At 34.0% G+C, this 18990-nt stretch overlaps 1 protein-coding gene, 2 long non-coding RNA genes and 1 pseudogene across 7 annotated transcripts in view; 2 read left to right on the forward strand and 2 right to left on the reverse strand.

The window, feature by feature from the left end:
* LOC129953431 (plexin-B) overlaps positions 1-8050 on the reverse strand; it is a 28698-nt gene extending 20648 nt beyond the window's left edge. The window contains exon 1 of one of the 2 annotated variants that reach the window (XM_056066666.1): positions 7476-8050. The gene's annotated coding sequence lies outside the window, so the exon portion shown is untranslated. The remainder of the gene's footprint in view (positions 1-7475) is intronic. The other variant, XM_056066667.1, reaches the window with a different exon arrangement.
* A 3522-nt stretch (positions 8051-11572) lies between these two features.
* Positions 11573-12456, forward strand: LOC129953323 (uncharacterized). The gene is made up of 3 exons (XR_008782490.1): positions 11573-11828; positions 11905-12107; positions 12170-12456. It is a non-coding gene; the product is annotated as an uncharacterized LOC129953323 (long non-coding RNA).
* A 159-nt stretch (positions 12457-12615) lies between these two features.
* Positions 12616-13505, forward strand: LOC129953226 (tyrosine--tRNA ligase, mitochondrial-like; annotated as a pseudogene).
* A 972-nt stretch (positions 13506-14477) lies between these two features.
* Positions 14478-16447, reverse strand: LOC129953317 (uncharacterized). Of its 4 annotated transcripts, none has more exons than XR_008782488.1 (6): positions 16207-16447; positions 15726-16155; positions 15572-15667; positions 15354-15517; positions 14940-15297; positions 14478-14872 (listed from the first exon to the last, which is right to left on the reverse strand). It is a non-coding gene; the product is annotated as an uncharacterized LOC129953317 (long non-coding RNA). The 4 variants fall into 4 exon arrangements; XR_008782486.1 differs by having other exon boundaries at positions 15354-15667; positions 15726-15895; positions 15956-16155; positions 16207-16446; XR_008782487.1 differs by having other exon boundaries at positions 15354-15667; positions 15764-16155; positions 16207-16446.
* Between the last annotated feature and the right edge of the window lie 2543 nt (positions 16448-18990).

Raw genomic sequence — 18990 nt, forward strand, 5'->3', positions numbered from 1 at the left:
TTTTAGAAATAATCTCTATACTTGATAGAACGCCCGAAATTGAGCTCAAAGGTAAACCGATGAGCATTCCTGGAAGTGCGAGTATTACGGCTGAATCGTTTTAGGACTGGAATGCAACTAGCTAATTCGATAGATCATTGTTTGTAAAAGTATCGTTAAAACAACGAAAGGCAGTGTTCTAGCGATATAAATGTTTCATTTTCATCATTTCATATTATTCTTAAAGCCCTTTTTTATTTCTATCCAAAAGATTTAAGAGCCTTGCACATGAGAGCGAACAAACGTGATTTTATACATTTCAAAAAGTCAATTTCAAACAAAAACACATTTTAATTATAAGAAATCAATTTAAACTTATGTTAGGATAATAAAATTTGCATTTTGTTCTTTATAATAAGAGAAATTTGTAAAAACAATTTGGTAGTAACGAATTGCAGTGTTTGCTACGAACTGTCAAACTCTATTCGCGTTCCACATACCATCCACACTGCAACGAATAAATTGTTCGCTCTCAACTTAACCTCAAAACTATACCACTCTTGTTTTGTTTGTTGAAAAGGGTAATTATAAATTGACAATTCGTCGCTGTCTGCGAATAGATATAAAGCTCATGTCCATGTGAAAGGAATGTCAAAATATGCGAACATCCACAGTTCGCAGTTCGTAGCTCATGTGCAAGTTGCTTTAAACTTGTTTTTGGGGCACCTGCTCAGGAGACAGCATTGAGTTTTCGAAGCATTAAATTGGACACTGCTGCCAATATCAGAATTTAATGAACTTATCCTTCGCATGTGGAACTTTAATGGTAGGGTATGATAAACATATATGAAAAGCTGAGGCTACTATCATCGACGAAAAAGTTTAATGGAATAGAAGTGACAGAGAAGAGATGAATATAACGAAGAGAGTCGGGGACAAAACGGAGCCCTAGGAGACACCAGCATTTATTTTATAAATTTCAGACTTTAAACCATTCTTACAACTTGTGTTGGACGGCACGCATTTTCTATAAACTCTATTAAATGCTTTTAAAATATCAAGATTTGTTTCACTGTTCGGCGAGATTAACCATGAGATCACCAGTGGGCCTACTGCTAAAAAAGTCCTACTGTCGGTCATTAAGAAGATTCCGTTCTTCGAGATGTTTTATTAAGCTGGTAATTAATCAGCGTTTCCATGATCTTAGAAAGAAGGGACGTGAGTGCATTTGGACGATAATTGGAAGGAGGGGAGGATTCGCGTTTTTTAGGGACAATCTGGACAAATGCTATTTTTCATCTGCTCAGAAAGAGACCTGTAGAGTAGAAAAGATGGAAAAGCCAACGCTGTGGTTTTGCCAGAGTTGAATGTTCCTCTTCAGAACAATAGGGGGGAAACAAATGGGCCAGCAGATTTGTGTCTCTCCGGTAGCGACGAATTAACAGCAAACTGTGCTCCAAGCAATTTGGCTTTATCAATAGAGCTTATATAGGGAGTGTCATTGTGGATGAGCGTTGGATGATGTGGTTTTTCATACGTTTGACCAGCAATTTGTACTACCATTGGGGCATTGTACTATTTTTCGACATATTTTCTAATCGAATATGGCCATTACAGGTCTTTCAAACGTGTTTGAACTTATTTCGGTTTTCCTCAGTGAGATTAGCTCTATAACAACTGAAACTCACAACTCTGCACCTAATACCCTCTTTACAACTCGAATCAAACCATGAGTTCTCTTTGGGTTTGATAGATTTTACCTTATTCCGGATAAAATTTCTCATTCCACAAAGAATAAAATTTGTAACCATATTTGCGCATTGACACTATCGAGGAAGAATAGTGCCTAATTAAAGGCTTTCTCATATTGCCAAACGGTTCTCATCGGAGTGTTTTCTTAACTAGGTTTTTTTGTCATGAGAACTTTGCTGATACGATACAATGGTCTGATGTGCCCATAGGCGGTAATACACTGATTGTGTATTTATTAGAGTCAGAGTTAAGAAACAAGTCTAGAGAGTTGTCGGATTGGGCTGCAAAGTCAGGTTGGCTCGCCAACAAACTGAGTTAATTGGTTTAACTCAGCATAGATTTCAACATACCTTCCTTGGATTGTTGTGTGGCCAGAAAAGCGAAGCCAAAAAGAATTGTGCACATTGAAATCGCCCGCAATGAAGATTTCCGTGTGAGGTTAATTGGCAACAATTATGGGTTGTGTTAAAGCACAACCCATATTATGATATAAATAGGGCTAATCCATGATAGGAAAAAAATAATGGCACTACGCTATCGCCATTTAGATTAAATTCCAAATGATCGGAATCTTCGCCTATCTGTGTTTCACTTAATGCCGACACAGCGGGCACAAAGAAATTCGCTCCAAGACTACGAATGTTGTTGAAATCCACTCTGAATTCACCAAACATTCCAATATTTAAATCAAACAAAACTCAATTCTGACAATTACCTATGATATACGTTCTAACTAGAAACCAAATTGAACTTCTCGATAACAGATCTCCGCTAGTTTTATGCCTTAGTAAAAATCTGTGTACTGATCCGATCCTGCTTAACAAAATATCACATATACTAATCTATTCAAAAGCACGTGAGCTCAATTGTTGTACACCGTACGCAATGCCTACAGTAATTAAGCTAATATGACTGTGTTAAGTTGAGGGAAGAGAGAGACGGGTTACCCATTGCACTTATTTTTTATTTGCCATTTCTTTGGAACGAGGGTATTCGATTTTATTATTGGCGCACTGATAAGGTTTTCTCGTTGGTTTATTTTGATAGTTGGTAGGTATTGTTTTTTTTATTTTTTATGATTTTTTACGGCACAACACTGCACATGCATTTTATTCAAAATGAATAATTTGAATTAATTGATTGGGGTGGACTACATTTGTGTATTTATATTTTTATACGGGGTCTGTTTTAAGAACTTAAAAAGGTAGAGTAAGGACAAAAACAAAACAAGAACTTGGAGGCGCGACTCTCGCAAAACAAACAAAAATGCGTGCACTGCGGATAGAATGCAGATCAGGACTGGGGAGCAATGTATTGGTAGTCCGTTGGACCGATTAAAAAAACTAAGGATCATATCAAAGTCTTTTAGACTGGTCGTTTACAGTCCGGACCAAAACCCAATAATAGGATTTGGTTAGCTATACAACCAGAAGACGACATTGTGTAAATGATAACTGCGGTTATTTGGCAAAATGCCAAAAAATATAAATGTGTGTTACTACCTAGCCCTACAAACCAGTTTCGTTTATTTGTCTAGCTTTTTTATAAATAAAACAAAAAACCAAACGGCCGTTTCGTTTGGTGTTTGAATATATAGCTTACTAGTTTAAGTAAGTAATATTTAAAGCGCAACCCCAATTTAAATTTAATGTGAAGTTAATTTATGCAAAAGCTCAATTTTTTGTAACCATTTAACATAGAAAACGTTACAGGAATTGTATTAAATGCATTAGTAAGAACAAATTCTTTGCAAGAGATATTATAACATACACGAAGAATATAGTTAAAAAGAGGTAATTTTAATATCTAACTCGAGTACCACGGTGAAATTTAACATAAAAGTAAGTTTATGTAGTAAGAACTAGTTAGTAAATTCAGTAAGTACAAATTATTTCATTAAATTATTAAATGTTTGTATTATTGAGAGGAAATTTAAGATTTTAAGATCAAACAGCAAACAAGTTATTCTACTTACTAAAAAACGAACATGCCATTGCCTGTTTATTTTTCAAAAGTTAGAATTCTACAATTTAAAATAAATTTTATAAACAGTTATTTTATCCAATAGTTTTTGAAAAATTGAGTTTAAAGTCAAATGTATAAAAACAAGTCCAAAAAATTATTTGGAGCATTATTTTTCTCATGATTATAGATATCGATAGTAAAGTAATAGATTTAGTTAATTGTTCCCATTATTTTTTTAACCTTTCTTATATGTCTATACTTTTTGAGAAACCCAAAATTTTCTTTAATTTTAAAAGAAACTTTGCATATAATAAAATTTCCACCCACACCAGAGCTTATTGTAAGCCCAAGCAGGAGGCAGCATCTCATTGATTGCATCGTAAATTTCATATGCACTTTTGAGATTTTCATACACACATTTTTTCAGTTTTTTGGTATTTAATTTCAGAAGCAATTTTATTGATAAGTTAACCTTTGAGATTTAAGTAAAGAAATTCATTTATAGATAACCAGAAAGCACCACGAGGAGGCATTGCACGTCCACCTTACAGTCAGTCAGTTTTTAAGTAAGTTAGGAGTTGGTAAATATAGTCACGTCAATTTTCAATGTGTGAAAGGTATTCAAGTCTCGTCAATGAATTTATCGTCCGTACCAGTGTCACTGTAGAGTTCGTAAAGTTCGTCATTGATGGTCAAGAGCGTAGGTTGTTTTGGCGGCCGTAACACATATTTAATGTGTTCACTGCGAACGTCGGGAGGGTCGAAGTATATTAGTTGCAGACCAACACTTTCTCTTCCATCAATTATGGCTATACTTTTTTACTTCTTAAAAAATGTTCATTATTTAAGATCCAAGTTTATATTCTATAAAATAAAAGTGCCATAAAGTGATGGATGTGGAGGGTTGCTTTGCGCCTTTGATTTTGTTTGTTACTTAATGACTCGTAGAACTGAAGAAAATTACAGATACGACTAGTGCTGTTTTGGCCAAATACCTGACTGTATATTTAGAAAAAAAAGAGATTGAAATGGATATGGCATAAGTACATTCGTTTATATGCATAGTAACAAGCACAAAAGTATTTTTTGGTTTTTCAATTTTCTTAAAATCTAGAAAATATAGAAACGAATAGTTCAGAGTTTGATACAAAATTAATTACAGCAGCTTTTTACATCAATTAAATAATTATTGGTCGTTATGATCATTAGAAAAATAATGCTCAAATTTTTATTGTTAAGTCAATAAAATCAAAAACTATCGATTGAAACAATTTTGTATTATTTATAACTGTAAATGTTGCCGTTGTTTTATAATACTTTTTTTTAGATTTTAAGTCAATTTTTATAAAATTTCCCCTCTCGCTTAAACGAAGGAAAATAGACCCCCCTCCCACACTTAAGTGTACTTTAGGTAGGAAGCTTAAAGGAATACAATGTTTTTAAAGTATGTTCTATAATACAACCGCTTGAATTTAAAGGTATCCTATGAATTTAAGCATACTAATTAAAATAAATAAGTACCGTTGCATACCGTTGCCACCTAAAGTTTTTTTCTTCTCAAAGAGTAATTCTTGTCATGAAAAGTACTCTCTCAAATTTGCCGTTCGGATTCGGCTAAAAACTGTAGGTCCCTTCCATCCCTAACAACAATACTCGAACACAGGAATGGTTGAGAGTTGTCAGTCACTTGGCCCTAGTTCTCAAACGGACTGTTGCGCCACACAATTTATTTTTTATCTTTTAATTAAAATAAATGTAGTACCCGTGGCGTGATGGTTAGTGCGTTGGACTGTCGGGTATTTGAGCGGCAGTGTTTACGACGCTGTACCGGCTTATATCGAACAGTCGAATCTTCTTATGTGCATTACTATTCCAACGAGGTCCTATACAACAAGGCTCGAATCAACAGAATTGACAATTTCGTTATAAAACTCGTTCGAGGTCACATTGCAAGAGCTATGTCTTCGACCTACAATTTAATTTTGGGGCGTTCTATCCGACGAGTATTTTCAGAGTGCACGCCTGAGCGGCTTCATTCCCCCAGAGGCATTCCTCTTTTAGATAGATGCGGTCTGATACAGGATAGATTGGCAGTTCCGTTAATCTACCACGTCAGACGACGAACCGTGCAGAGCTCCTTCGGTTCAGTAGGGCTGTGTCCGAACGGGACCGAACTGATAGAGTGAAGCAGGAGAAACAGTTTTGGTGGCTTCAATCGGCACTTGATAGTGGGTAGTCGGGTTGGGGTTTTAAGCCTTGGCTGACTTACATACTTGTTTAATAGTGTTAGGGTTTAGTTTTAAGTATAATAGGCATGGTGGCACAAAAAAAAATATACAAAAAAAAAAAAAAAACATAAAAAAAAAATAAGAAAAAGACAACAAAATATGAAAAACAAAAATGTTAGATAGTTAGATTTGCTGCTGTGGTTGTTCTAGTTTTAAGTAGTTTATAGGTAGAATAGGTAGTTTAAGTAAGTTTTAAGCTTTATTTAAGGACCTAATTTTAAGTAGTTTGTAAGTAAAAATAAAAAAGGATATTGATATTAGTTTTTTTTTTTTAATTTTCTAATAAATACAAAAATAAATAAAATTTAAATGAAGTAAAATAGATCTTAGGGCCGAAAGGCATTAGTTTTAAGTGTCATAGTCTAACTTAGAGTGTTAGAGTGTCCGTATGGGACCATTAAGATAGTTGTAAGTTATGGTTAATAAGCTAGTTTTATGAATTTTTGTCTAGCTTTAAGATAGGTTTAAGAATGAATTAATAAAAATGATTTAAAAAAAAAGTGCGTTGGACTGTCATGCCAGAGGTCTTGGGTTCGATCCATGCCTATGCCATCTAAAGTTTTTCAACGGGTACTGAATCTTCTCCAAGAGTAACTCTTGTCCTGAAAAAGTGCTTTCTCAAATTTGTCGTTGGGATCCGGCATATAAACTGTAGGTGCCCTCCATTCCTGACAACATTACTCGCACACAGGAATGGTTGAGAGTTGTAAGTCACTAAGACCTAGTTCACAAAGGACTGTTGCACTACCCAATGTATTTTTTATAATTAAAATAAATAAGTTTGGTGGGGCAACGGTCAATTTAGAACTACGGCCTAGTGACTTACAACTCTCAACTATTTCTCATCTAGTTTTTAGCCGAATTCGAACTCTAATTTCAGAAAACACTCTAGGAGGATTTGTCAGTTTCTCGCAAGAGGTAGTACCCGTGAAATAAACTTAAGATGCCTTAGGCTAGAATTAAACCCAAGACCTCTGGCATGACAGTCTTACGCACTAACCACACACCACAGATACTACCAATTTGCATGTGAATATATGTATGTGGCGAGTATACAATTTATTTTGCAAGTATTATGTTTTATTTTTTTATTCGGAAGAGATAATGTTTTTGAAGTTAATAGAAATACTAAGGAATGTATTTGTTTGGAAAACTTTAGTAAATGTAAAGCATAAAAAAACTCACTTAGTTAGCAAGTATTAGTTTGAATAGAATTAATGTAGGTAAAATTCAATGAACATAAATGCTTTGTTATTGCCTTACTAATAGCCTCACTTGAAATCATAATATTATACCATAATAATAAATAGTAATTTTATAATAAAGTTACCAGTCAGTTCTTTTACTAAGTTCTATTTAAACTAATTCAAGTTTTTATTTAATATATGAAGAACTAAGAAGTTTAAAAACAAAAATGTTATAATTCAAGAAGGACGTATCATATATGTATACCAAAGTAAATTCCTACAGCTTGTTTCTTGTATAACTTACCAATTGGAGAAGCTTCAAAGGCAACAACCACTGATCAAAATAAGGGGGAATGGCTTTGAGAACCCTCTCTGTCAATCACGCATTTTCTTACGATTTTTTAAATGCAATTTTAATTTATTTTAAATTTTATTTTATAAAAAGACTTCAGTCTCATACTCGATTGAGCCAACACAAACTATTGTCCTTTTTTAATTTGTTTTCGTTTATCTTTGAAAAGACTCATACATTAACCATTCCTTCATGCCGATGATGCTCGAGATTGCACCAAATTTACCACCAAACTACAAACAATAGGATTCTTGCTTTATTTTCATATTCGTTTCCAAGCACAAAAAAAAAAAACAAATCTTTCCTTAATACTTTTAGGTTTTTAACTCACTGAAAAAGTCTATTTTGTTCATAAGCATTTAACAACTAAATTTAAAAAGAAATACAAATGACCTGTTTATATTAGAAAAACAATACAATTATGATGTTAGTTTATAATTTATTTTTGAGAAACAGGGTAAGCTATTGAGTGTATCCAGAATTATATAAATTAAAACACAAAACGACAGAAAACATAAAACTACATGTTTAGACTTGTTGTCTCGTTCTCGAACATATGATAACTTACTACTTTCTTTTATTTTGTAATATTTGTGTGGTGGGGCAAGTAATTCTGAACACAATTTTTACCAGAAACACTTGATTCGAAGATAAAAACCCAAGGTAGCCATTTTGTTTTGGCCTTAGCTCACCAAACAGCTGATTTAGGAGTTTCACTGCGGAGTTGTTTCTGTTCATCAAAAACATTCCAAGACAACATATGGTGTGTCTATGGTATAAAGAATACATGGTCGTACATGATGTCGCATGCATCTAGATTCATCATGTAATAGCAGACTATGCTATTCACGAGTTGATTTTTTTTGTTCTACGCCTGTACGTCACAGGTAGACGAAAGGAACAGCCGTCAACTGTCAGTTGAACAAATTGAAGGAAAATAATACCTAACAAAATTGAAAATTGCAAGTCTCAAAATTTGTTAAATCTAATTTTGTGTTTGTGTCCTAATAAAAGAAAAACAAAAAATACACTAAAGAGTTTTTAATTGATTATTTTATTTAATTTTCTCTCTTTTAATTTAATTCCTCTATTTTAATTTTGAAGAACAACTTGCATCGATAAATAGTTTTTTGTCTCGGGTTCAAGGAAATAATATTTTTTGAATTGGTCAATAACTGGTTAACAACATTTGTACAAGGCTTTAGTTTGTTGCCATTAAATACATCCTCCTGCAATTTTAATTTTTGAATGAAGATTTCATTTGCTTTGTAAAGAACTCCTTCAGACAACTGATTTGTCCAAGAAAATGAAGTCGTTGGCTGTGTCGGCGAATATTTTTCAAACATATCTGGAACTTTGGATTTTAATCGATGGATTATATAACCAGCTACGTGTTCCAGTGCATCGTATTCAACGTCGCTCAATTCTTCGGTTATATGTTGCCAATTAAACTCAGTTTCTTTAGTGATCTCTGAGATTAGTTTGTGAAGGGATTTGATAAAAATCCAGGGAATAATTAATGAAATGAAACGCTTTTAACTTTGTATTAAAAAATATTTTTAATCGAATATAAAATGATAGAGACAAATCTAGATCATTCCAAAAGCGAGCAGCCCAAAAAAGTGAATGAATAAAATGTAAATGTAAAAATACAAAAGAGTGTGTTCAAATAATAGATACTAAACTGCTTAAGGGTGATTTGCAGTTCATAATTTCAACACTCTTTCTTTTACAAAAATCTATAATTTAAAGAATTCCAAAATTATTTTTACAAAAATTAAATTTGTTACTACATAAGGGTTTCGTTAACACATTGACTGCCAAGCGATATGAACATTATGGCTTATGCCAGGCCAAAGCATTTTTTTTTCATTTTTCTGTATCTTAGTACCTAAAAAGAAGTTTCCAACTAATTCCTACTTTTTTGTCATCATAACTGTGAAATTTCAACGGTATTTGTGTGTCGCACGTTTTCGTACGACGTGGCCCCATAAAATAAATTATACTAGTTGGAGCCGCGTCGCACAAAAACGTACGACAGTAGTTTCTTCGTGTTGTCTCGTATTATCTCCTGTGTTTTTAGTAAGTGTTACATAAGTGATTGCGCAAGTTGTCAATAATATTCGTATAATAGGTTTCTGAAAAATAAGCATTTGAAATGCAAAGACAAAATTTGAATGAAAATGAGGTGGATAGGGAACCAGAAATGGAAGAAAGTGACGAAGATTTTTCAAGCGACGATTTGGACTTTGATGATAATTGGCTACCAAACGATGATCCTAACTCAGATACCGACTCGGAACATGAAGAGATTTGAACGCGGTTGATGCGGAAATTCTAGAAGGTGATGAGGAAGAGATGCTTGAAGAAACCGAGGAAACACCAACCCACGAAATTTAGACCAAAATATTCACCAGAAACCACACAATCCGAAACCCATACAAAATCGCATATATTGTCGCACAAAAACGTACGACATGGCCTGAACTGAAGTACTACTTGTCGCACGAAAATGTGCGACGTGGCTTCTGGGGAATTATGAGGTGTCGCACGAAAACAAACGACATGGCAGTCAAAGTGTTAAGGAGTCTGCGACCATTTGCTCCGTTGGAGGGTACTGTACAACGAAGTTCTGATTTTCAATGTGATCTCGAAGAAAAGGGTGACTAATGTCAATGTGTTTTGTGTGCGGACGAAATCCAGCTTTTGATGCAAGAAGGAGTCGTCACTAGTTTGCATTTGGTCATTTTAAACTTTTTGATAACTGCAGTCAGATAATAGGATTGGTCTACCCAGACTTTTCCTCGAACTAGATCCCTCGTAATCCTCATACACAAGCAGAATGAAATTTCGCCTGGATCTTTTATTTTTAATGCTGCCATCGCTTATCCTTGGTATGCTTCATTTGATCGATATCATCAGCGAGAATTAATAGGTCATCAACATAGACCGCAACTATTTGAATATTTGTACTTGATGTCCTGATATAAACACATTGATCTGTACGCGTCTGCATATTACCTACAGACTTAAGAACGGAGTCTATCTTCTTGTTCCATTATCTGCTACCTTATTTGAGACCATACATCGCCTTGTTCAAACTTTATTTGTCTGCGATTCTACGACGAAAGATTCAGACTACTTGATGTAGAAATCCTCATCTAAGTCCCCGTGCAGAAATGTATTCTTTACATCCATATGGTGGAGGGGAAAATCGTATCTAACGGAAAGAGCGAATAATAATCTGATTGCGTTAGTTCTTACCATAGGCGCATAAGTTTCTTGGAAATCAATGCCTTCGACTTGTCTACATCCTTTCGCTACCAACATAGCCTTGAACTTCCTTATTTGTTTGTCATCTCCGGGTTTGTTTTTTAATACCCATTTTGCGTTGAGTATCTTTCTATTCGGCGGGGGATCTACCAAGATTCATATTTTATTTTCAAGAATTGCGTCATACTCATTTTGCATAGATGTCTTCCAACATGACGCATTCGGTCCACTTAGAGCATCTTCAACAGAGATAGGATTGGCAGGATCATTTGTCACAGTAAAATTCATAGAGGAAATATATTATCTAGAGTCCCGACTTAATGGGTTTGCTCTCTTTCGGCCTACAAGCTAAATTGGGAGGATTTTGTCCATAAGGATAAGCATGTGTTAGTGGTCCCGTGCATTTCTTATGGGACCAAGCCATTAAGAATGTAGTTGTTATGGAATTTGTGCCCACATTGCTCGACCGCGGGGGAAAAAACTTTGAGGTGAACTTAGCCGTTCAAAAAAGAGATCCGTTGAATTCAAAAATTGAAAAATAAATGCAATATTTTAAGAAAAATTAATTTTGCAACTCCTTTTTAGTGAAAACAGTGCTAAAAATAATATTTAACTGCTTTTGGCAAACAAATTCTATCATTTTTGTGAAAAGTTTAGCTAAAAACAGAATAAATCATGCTGAAAGTATAGGCGCACCCTAGAACTGCAATGCGAACGTGGCGCAATTTGAGTTGTACCCAGTTTTGACACATCAAAAGCGAGGTAAGTATTTTGACAGCGAAAATTAAATTAAATAAATCAAAACAAATAAATCAAAACAAAAGTGAAAATTAATAAAACAAAGTTGTTAATAGTACTGCTGATTAAATGTTTTATCTATATTATATAAATAATTGTATACAAAATGATCCAGAGTCAACTAATTCATCGATCTAAAAAGTGACTTCATCATATCCGAAGAAGTATTTCCCTACGTAACTTGGCTCTAGCTGATAGAGGATTCTTTCAGGATCTCTTTCCAGACACCGCTGGGTAAGTTGTATATTGTAATGAATTATATTCTGTTCTTCTTAAAACGGTAGTCCGGAAATGGCAAAACTTTTCACAGGTAAACAACAATCAATCTACGCCGGCTTTGATCAAGCTGCCGATAGTCTAACGTTGGCAATCTCCTGGTAATAATTGGACTTCTGCATGGCATCGAGAAAGACACAATCCAATTGCGTTAGTTGGAATACGGGTCTTATCGGTAATCCTAGTGGCAAAACAAAACGAAATAAACTAGGGTTGTCGGTCATTGAGACAAATTAGGTAACTATAATAGAAACCTAATGCGCTTTAAAAACTCAATCGTTTTGATAATCATTTTTCAGAGTCGTCAACAATGCATCATGGTAAGAAAATCTGAATGTAGAGGACTTTGTTGCCAATATGGGAAGACACTTTCGAATGGGATTACTGCTCTCAATATCGTCAGTCCAGTCGCGACTTAATAGTGCAGCTAGAATGAGCTATCCGTGGCATGATGGTTAGTGCGTTGGACTGTCATGCTAGAGGTCTTGGGTTCGATCCCTGCCTATGCCATCTAAAGTCTTTTCACGGGTACTGCCTCTTGCGAGGAATTGACAAATTCTCCAAGAGTAACTATTGTCATGAAAAAGTGCTTTCTCAAAATAAGCCGTTCGGAGTCGGCATATAAACTGTAGGTCCCCTCCATTCCTGACAACATTACTCGCACACAGGAATGGTTGAGAGTTGTAAGTCACTAGGCCTTGGTTCTCAACGGACTGTCGCGCCACCCAATTTATTTATTTTTAGAATGAGCTTTACCGAATTCACATAAAAAATTTTTCAGGGTTATGACTTGTTGCATTTGCTTCAGAAATACAATTGTCGCTTTCAAATGGGAGGCAGTGAACAAATGGGTAACTTAATGACTGGCCACGAACTATCAGCAGAGTAGAAAAAAAGAAATCAGTATTTGGATTGACACTTCCAATAGTGATCAACGAAGGAGAAGACAAGTTCGGAAAATCTGCTGGCAATGGTATTTGGCTGGACGAAGAAAAAAGTCGCCATTTGTTCTTTATCAGTTCTTTTTGAAAATGCCAGATTCTGAAGTCGAGAAGCTTCTCAAGTTGTTCACTTTTATCCCACAAAGAAGAAATTGCATTTCTCATTGAAGAACACAAAAAATTACCAGAGAAGAGAAAATCACAAAGAAGATGTGACGCTTCAAGTCTATGGAGGTGATTTTTAATAAACAAATAAATCACTTCTTTTAGCTATTTAAATTTTTCTCATTCCAGAGGTATGTCTAAAACAAGACGAAAAAGTCACAGCGGCGCTCTATAAGGGAAATGTTGAAGGACTAGGTGAACTGAATTACAACGAAATCCGATCGTTGAGATTTTTTCAGAGCCTGGACTATCCATTCTTGATCTGGCACTAAAAGCTAAATGTTTTACAACTGAGAGTAAGTGAAAAGTGTTAAGTTTTTGCTTCAGGTAATTTATTTTAAAATTAAAATTCTTCTTTCAGCTGATGCGATCAGAATCATCACAACTGGAGGGTTCTATATCAATCAAAAGTAAATGTAGCTTATGTGTTCCGTTCCCATTTTCATATGTTTTGTATTTTATTTATTTATTACATCAATTAGAGTTAAGAGTATACTCAAATAGACTAATGAATATGACAAGTTTTATTTAAAATATTATATTATAAATTAAGAATGTAAAGTTAAAAAAAATAAACTAAGCATACATATATTTGAAGGTATTTCTATTAATATGAAAATTAAAGTCAATATTATTTGATAAGTTATTAATTTCTCTAACACTTCGAGTTAATGGTTCGTTGAAGGCATAGTTCATTCTATGAGCGTTCATTTATTTACTGTTGGTGCTGTTAATGCTTTGTTGCAGCTTAACTTCTGGCTTTTTGGATTTTCAAGTTGTTAATTTCTTATGTTTTCTTTTGTTCATAGTTTTCGATTTTGAATCGATCCGTTCAAAATGGTTAATGTTCCATTTTTGTTGGCAAGGAAGAGTATATGAATAAAAACAATTTGTTTAGATTATACAAATAAAATTCACATAAGTTAAAAGTCCTTAACAATAATATTGTATTCTTTTCTGTGATAAGGAATTATTTAAATCATGTAGACTTTTTAATCTAAATTCATGAAATAGCTTTTTTCAAAACAAAACAATTAGTTATGTACGTTTTTTCAAACCTACAAAATTTTTCCTCAGTATTTCGTTCAAATTTGTTTCGTACTTTTTATTACGAATTTGTAGTCTTAGGATAAAACATCAACTTCCTGTAGTAAATTGAAAAATGACAAAAATAATGTTGAAAAATAGTTTTTTTTTAAGCTAAAATCGAAGTTCGTATTCGTAATCAGCATCAACAATAAACTCACGAACTTTTTAAAACCATAAAAGTATTACAATTCAATACTTTAGGTAGAATCAAATGAAACTCATGAGTCTGTTAACCACATGGAATCGCGAAAGAATACACACGAACGTGATGAACCAAAACATAAGAAGAATAAGTATTACAAATGTTAAATTTGTATTCCTCAATAAAGAAAAATATACTTTATACAGCTTATTCGTTTTTCCAACGAACATTTAGTTATGTAAGTCCTCTGAAGCAAAAAGCACCAACATCTTTGAATTCAAAACAAATTCCTTTATTATTAAAGTAAAGTAAATCATAAATAATTTTGAATAAAAATGATCCTAGTCAGCAAAGAAACAATAGAATATACAATATATACAAAATTACAGTATAGCTCAAAATAAATAAACAAGTTTTTTGCAAAAAAGATTATTTTCTAGATATACATAGAAATAAATCTAGGCTTCAATTTGACCAACTTTTACAAAAACTTTCGATGATAATGCGTGTTTTTGACATTCTTTCTTTTCGGGCGTGTGTATGTATTCACAAAAGTATATTTCATCAAGAAACTAAGGGTAACATCATCGCCTGGTTTCAATCCTTCTTCAGGTGTGAAGTTCAATTTAATTGTTACGTTATTGGACTTTCTCCAAGGGGTGAATCTATAAAAAAAAATAAGAAAAACAACATAGAATAAGAATTTCCAATTCGATTTTTTTTGTTTTTTACTTTGGTTCCTTTCGTTGAACTTTTATTCGAAGTCGATCATTCGCCGTTTTTCTTCCTTGGTTAGCAGTTTCATAATTGTTGTGGTCATATGGTACATCGTTGGATTTGTTAGCTTGAGGATCAATTCAGTGGACGTGCCAGGCTTCAGTGGCTTTTCACAACGCACAAGCAGAACGTCTGGCATGGTAGTTAGCAAACAATTGAATGCGATACTTGATCGATCCTGGATGGTACTCCGGCTTGATGACATTGTGTTCGCATTGTCGACAACGCAGAGATCGCTTCTGCTACGAATAGAGGTTGTTCACTGTGAATGGTTGATCGGCAGGTTGACCATGACGCTGCTGAATTGTCGTGACTATAAAGAAATTAATTTTCATTATATAAGGAAATCTGAAATGGAAGTTGACTTACTTTTTTTGATGTTGATTTTCTGTGTGAAAATCGATGGATTTAATTCGCCGACATTGTCAGTAGCTGCCGAGAGACTGATCTGAATCTGTTTGGCTTCTTGGGGGATTCTTGTCGGGCCAGCTCATTTGCCTCCGAATGATTGACACCGTTAAGCCAGTGCGATCCTTAGGAGCAAAATGAATGGATTCGTTGTAGATTTAAAATTTGAACTCACTTACAGTCAGGGTTGGACATTTTTTGGAGTCTTCCTGCGATTGTATTCTTGTTTTGTTTGCGTCTCTTGCAGAACTGCAGACTGGTAGTACTCTTTACACCTACAAGATGAAGATTAAGCTAGTTGACTACGATATGAATGTTTCGATACGTACTTACACAATTGATGGAGAAGAGCGTCAGCGGTCGACTATTACATGGCAAAACTTCCACTTGCATCATTGACTTGGTCGTGTTGTTTCTAATGGTTTTGATGGTGACACCTCCGCCGTCAACACCTGCGGCAGCTATTGCAGTTGAGAAGTACATACAAAAACAATGGGCAGTATCTGTAGTTAAAAACATTGATATTATTTTGTTAAGAGAAATATAATATACAAAAAACTTACCTGCAAATCAGCGCCTTGTTTGGTTTGCTTTCCAAATTACTTAAAGGAAATTGCTTCCTGCATTTTGGCACTATCTAAAATGAAAAGAAAGAATATAAAATAAATCCATTATTGTTGCACCTCCTTCACTGCAATTTGACTTAATTTTTATTCAATGAAGTGAACTTGTATATACCCTCTTCATTATAAAGAATTTTGGTCTGAAAAATATCAAATTATATTAAAAATCAAAACAATTAACAAAAACTTACTCTAAAAATCCGAAACCCATTGTTTTGTTTTGCAAAATTGATTGTCATTTTTGACAGGTCACAAAAATTCCATAAGTTTCTTTTTAGCCCAATCCCCCATTTTGCTTTTTTTTCTCCACTCACATGTATTCACAGATAGAGAATTTGTGAGAGTTCACCTCGAATTTGGGAGAGTTCACCTCGAATAAAATTTGAGGGTGTTTCAGGTAGGACGGGTACCGGTCGGGACTCTAGATAATATATTTCCTCTATGGTAAAATTAGTGATGTAATCCGGAAATGTCTTGGGTTTTTGTGGTCCTCTTGATGACCTTTGTTGATTTTCTTTTTCTGCTGGTTCGCTTGTTTCGACTATGGTTCGGTCTTGATCATTACTGTCGTCTTCAGTTGAACTGTCTCTTTCTTGCTTCAAATCATCTGTACTGGCTGGTTCGATGTCATCTGGTACTATCATCGTACTGTTTTCAATAATCGTGTTATATTCTTCATCATAATTTTCATCAAATGAATCTTCACATACAACATTTATCTTCTCAGACAAAGTTTGAGTTACAATGGATTTTTCGGGTGTGTGATTAACATTTATATTTTCATTTTCGAAAAAAATGGATATCAAGAAATTCCATTGTACATAGCAGCTTTCGCTCCGCTCTCCCCTACACGCTTTTATACCTTTTCAAGATCCCTACTGCTATTTTTATACACAGGTATCTTTAGAAAATGTTCCTTCATGTCTATTCAGGTAAGATTAAACATATAAATACAAAAAGATACTGTTTAAAGTGAAAATACATTTATGGTCAAAACTTTAATTGAATGAATACAAAAATGGAGTGCACGCAAAATGTTGGTTAAACATTGCAATTTATAGTTAAAAAAACAATATCACACATCGATCATATTAATTCATTCACTATAACTCTAATCCGAGGGAAAACCCCAAGGCGCTGCACTAAAGATGTATGCCCCAGTATTGGTAGCAAATTTTCAGGAACTACTTTGAACGTCAACAACTCCAAATTATTTTTTATTATTATTTTTATTATTATTATTATTCTTTTCCGCTTCAGTAGATTCATGTTATTTATCAATGCTAATACTTCGAGGCTGATACAAGGCTTGAAATTAGCTGTCTATATTTCTTCTTGGTTTCGAATTGTTATTTAACGTATGAAAAAGTAAAAACTGGTTCGAAAGACATAATTTTGTTTATAAAATAACAATACTTCAAATCAAATCAAATGGGGTGGCGCAACAGTCCGTTGTGAACCAGGGCCTAGTGACTTACAACTCTCAACCATTCCTGTGTGCGAGTACTGTTGTCAGGAATGGAAGGGACCTACAATTTAAGGCCGAATCCGAACGGCTAATTTGAGAAAGCACTTTTTCATGACAAGAATTACTCTTGAAGGAATTGTCAATTCCTCGCAAGAGGCAGTACCCGCGAAAATTAATTTTTTAAATTAAGGTGGCACAGGCAGGGATTGAACCCAAGACCCCTTGCATGACAGTCCAACGCACTTTTTTTTTTTTTATTTTAATTCATTTTTATTAATTCATTCTTAAACCTATCTTAAAGCTAGACAAAAATTCATAAAACTAGCCTAATTATCCATAACTTACAACTAACTTAATGGTCCCATACGGACACTCTAAGTTAAACTATAACACTTAAAATTAATGCCTTTCGGCCCTAAGATCTATTTTAATTCATTTAAATTTTATTTATTTTTGTATTTATTAGAAAAGTTGAAAAAAAAACTAATATCAATATCCTTTTTTATTTTTACTTAAAAACTACTTAAAATTAGGTCCTAAAATAAAACTTAAAACTAACTTAAACTACCTATTCTACCAGTCCAACGCACTAACCATCATGCCGTCGGGTACTACAATACTTACTGACATAATATAAGACCATAATTCAGCCTCTGTGATTTTTTTGAAGGCAAACAAATCGCAAGAAAGCAACTCTTTTTATAAGTATTTATTACTGTTTCAAGAATCAAATTGATATCTTTTAGTTTTTACTTTTTTCTTGAGGGAAAAATGTTCAACGTTATATAGGCAAAATTGAAGATTAAACACGCTGACTGACAGCTGCCTTGAATCCAAGTCTCAATTTGTTTGTAATTATTTCTTTTATTTTATTATATTCTAAATTTTTCGAAAGCCAATAAGCTCACCACGGATCTAGCATCCAAAGCCACTAGGTGCCATGTCAATAAAGTCTGCTCGGGGTAGAAATGTAATTTTTGTATGAAGAGATGTTGTTAACCAATCCATTTTATGATTGGGTGCTAGAAACAAATGGCTTATTTAAAAAATAATGTCAAATTTTTTTTTTTTTTTTTTTTTTTTTTTGTAGTACTCGTGGCATGATGGTTAGTGCGTTGGACCGTCATGCAAGGGGTCTTGGGTTCAATCCCTACCTATGCCACCTTAATTTAAAAAAAATTAATTTTCGCGGGTACTGCCTCTTGCGAGGAATTGACAAATCCTTCAAGGGTAATTCTTGTCATGAAAAAGTGCTTTCTCAAACTAGCCGTTCGGATTCGGCATAAAAATTGTAGGTCCCCTCCATTCCTGACAACATTACTCGCACACAGGAATGGTTGAGAGTTGTAAGTCACTAGGCCCTGGTTCACAACGGACTGTTGCGCCACCCCATTTTTTTTTTTGAATGTCAAATTTTACATATTTTACATGGAAATCAGAAAATCCTTATTTTAATTCTATTTTGTTTTATAAGACAAATAAGCTGTCAGTTAAAATGAAGAAAAGT

The sequence above is a fragment of the Eupeodes corollae genome, chromosome X (genome assembly GCF_945859685.1).
Source record: "Eupeodes corollae chromosome X, idEupCoro1.1, whole genome shotgun sequence".
In the NCBI taxonomy this organism is placed as follows: Eukaryota; Metazoa; Arthropoda; class Insecta; order Diptera; family Syrphidae; genus Eupeodes; species Eupeodes corollae.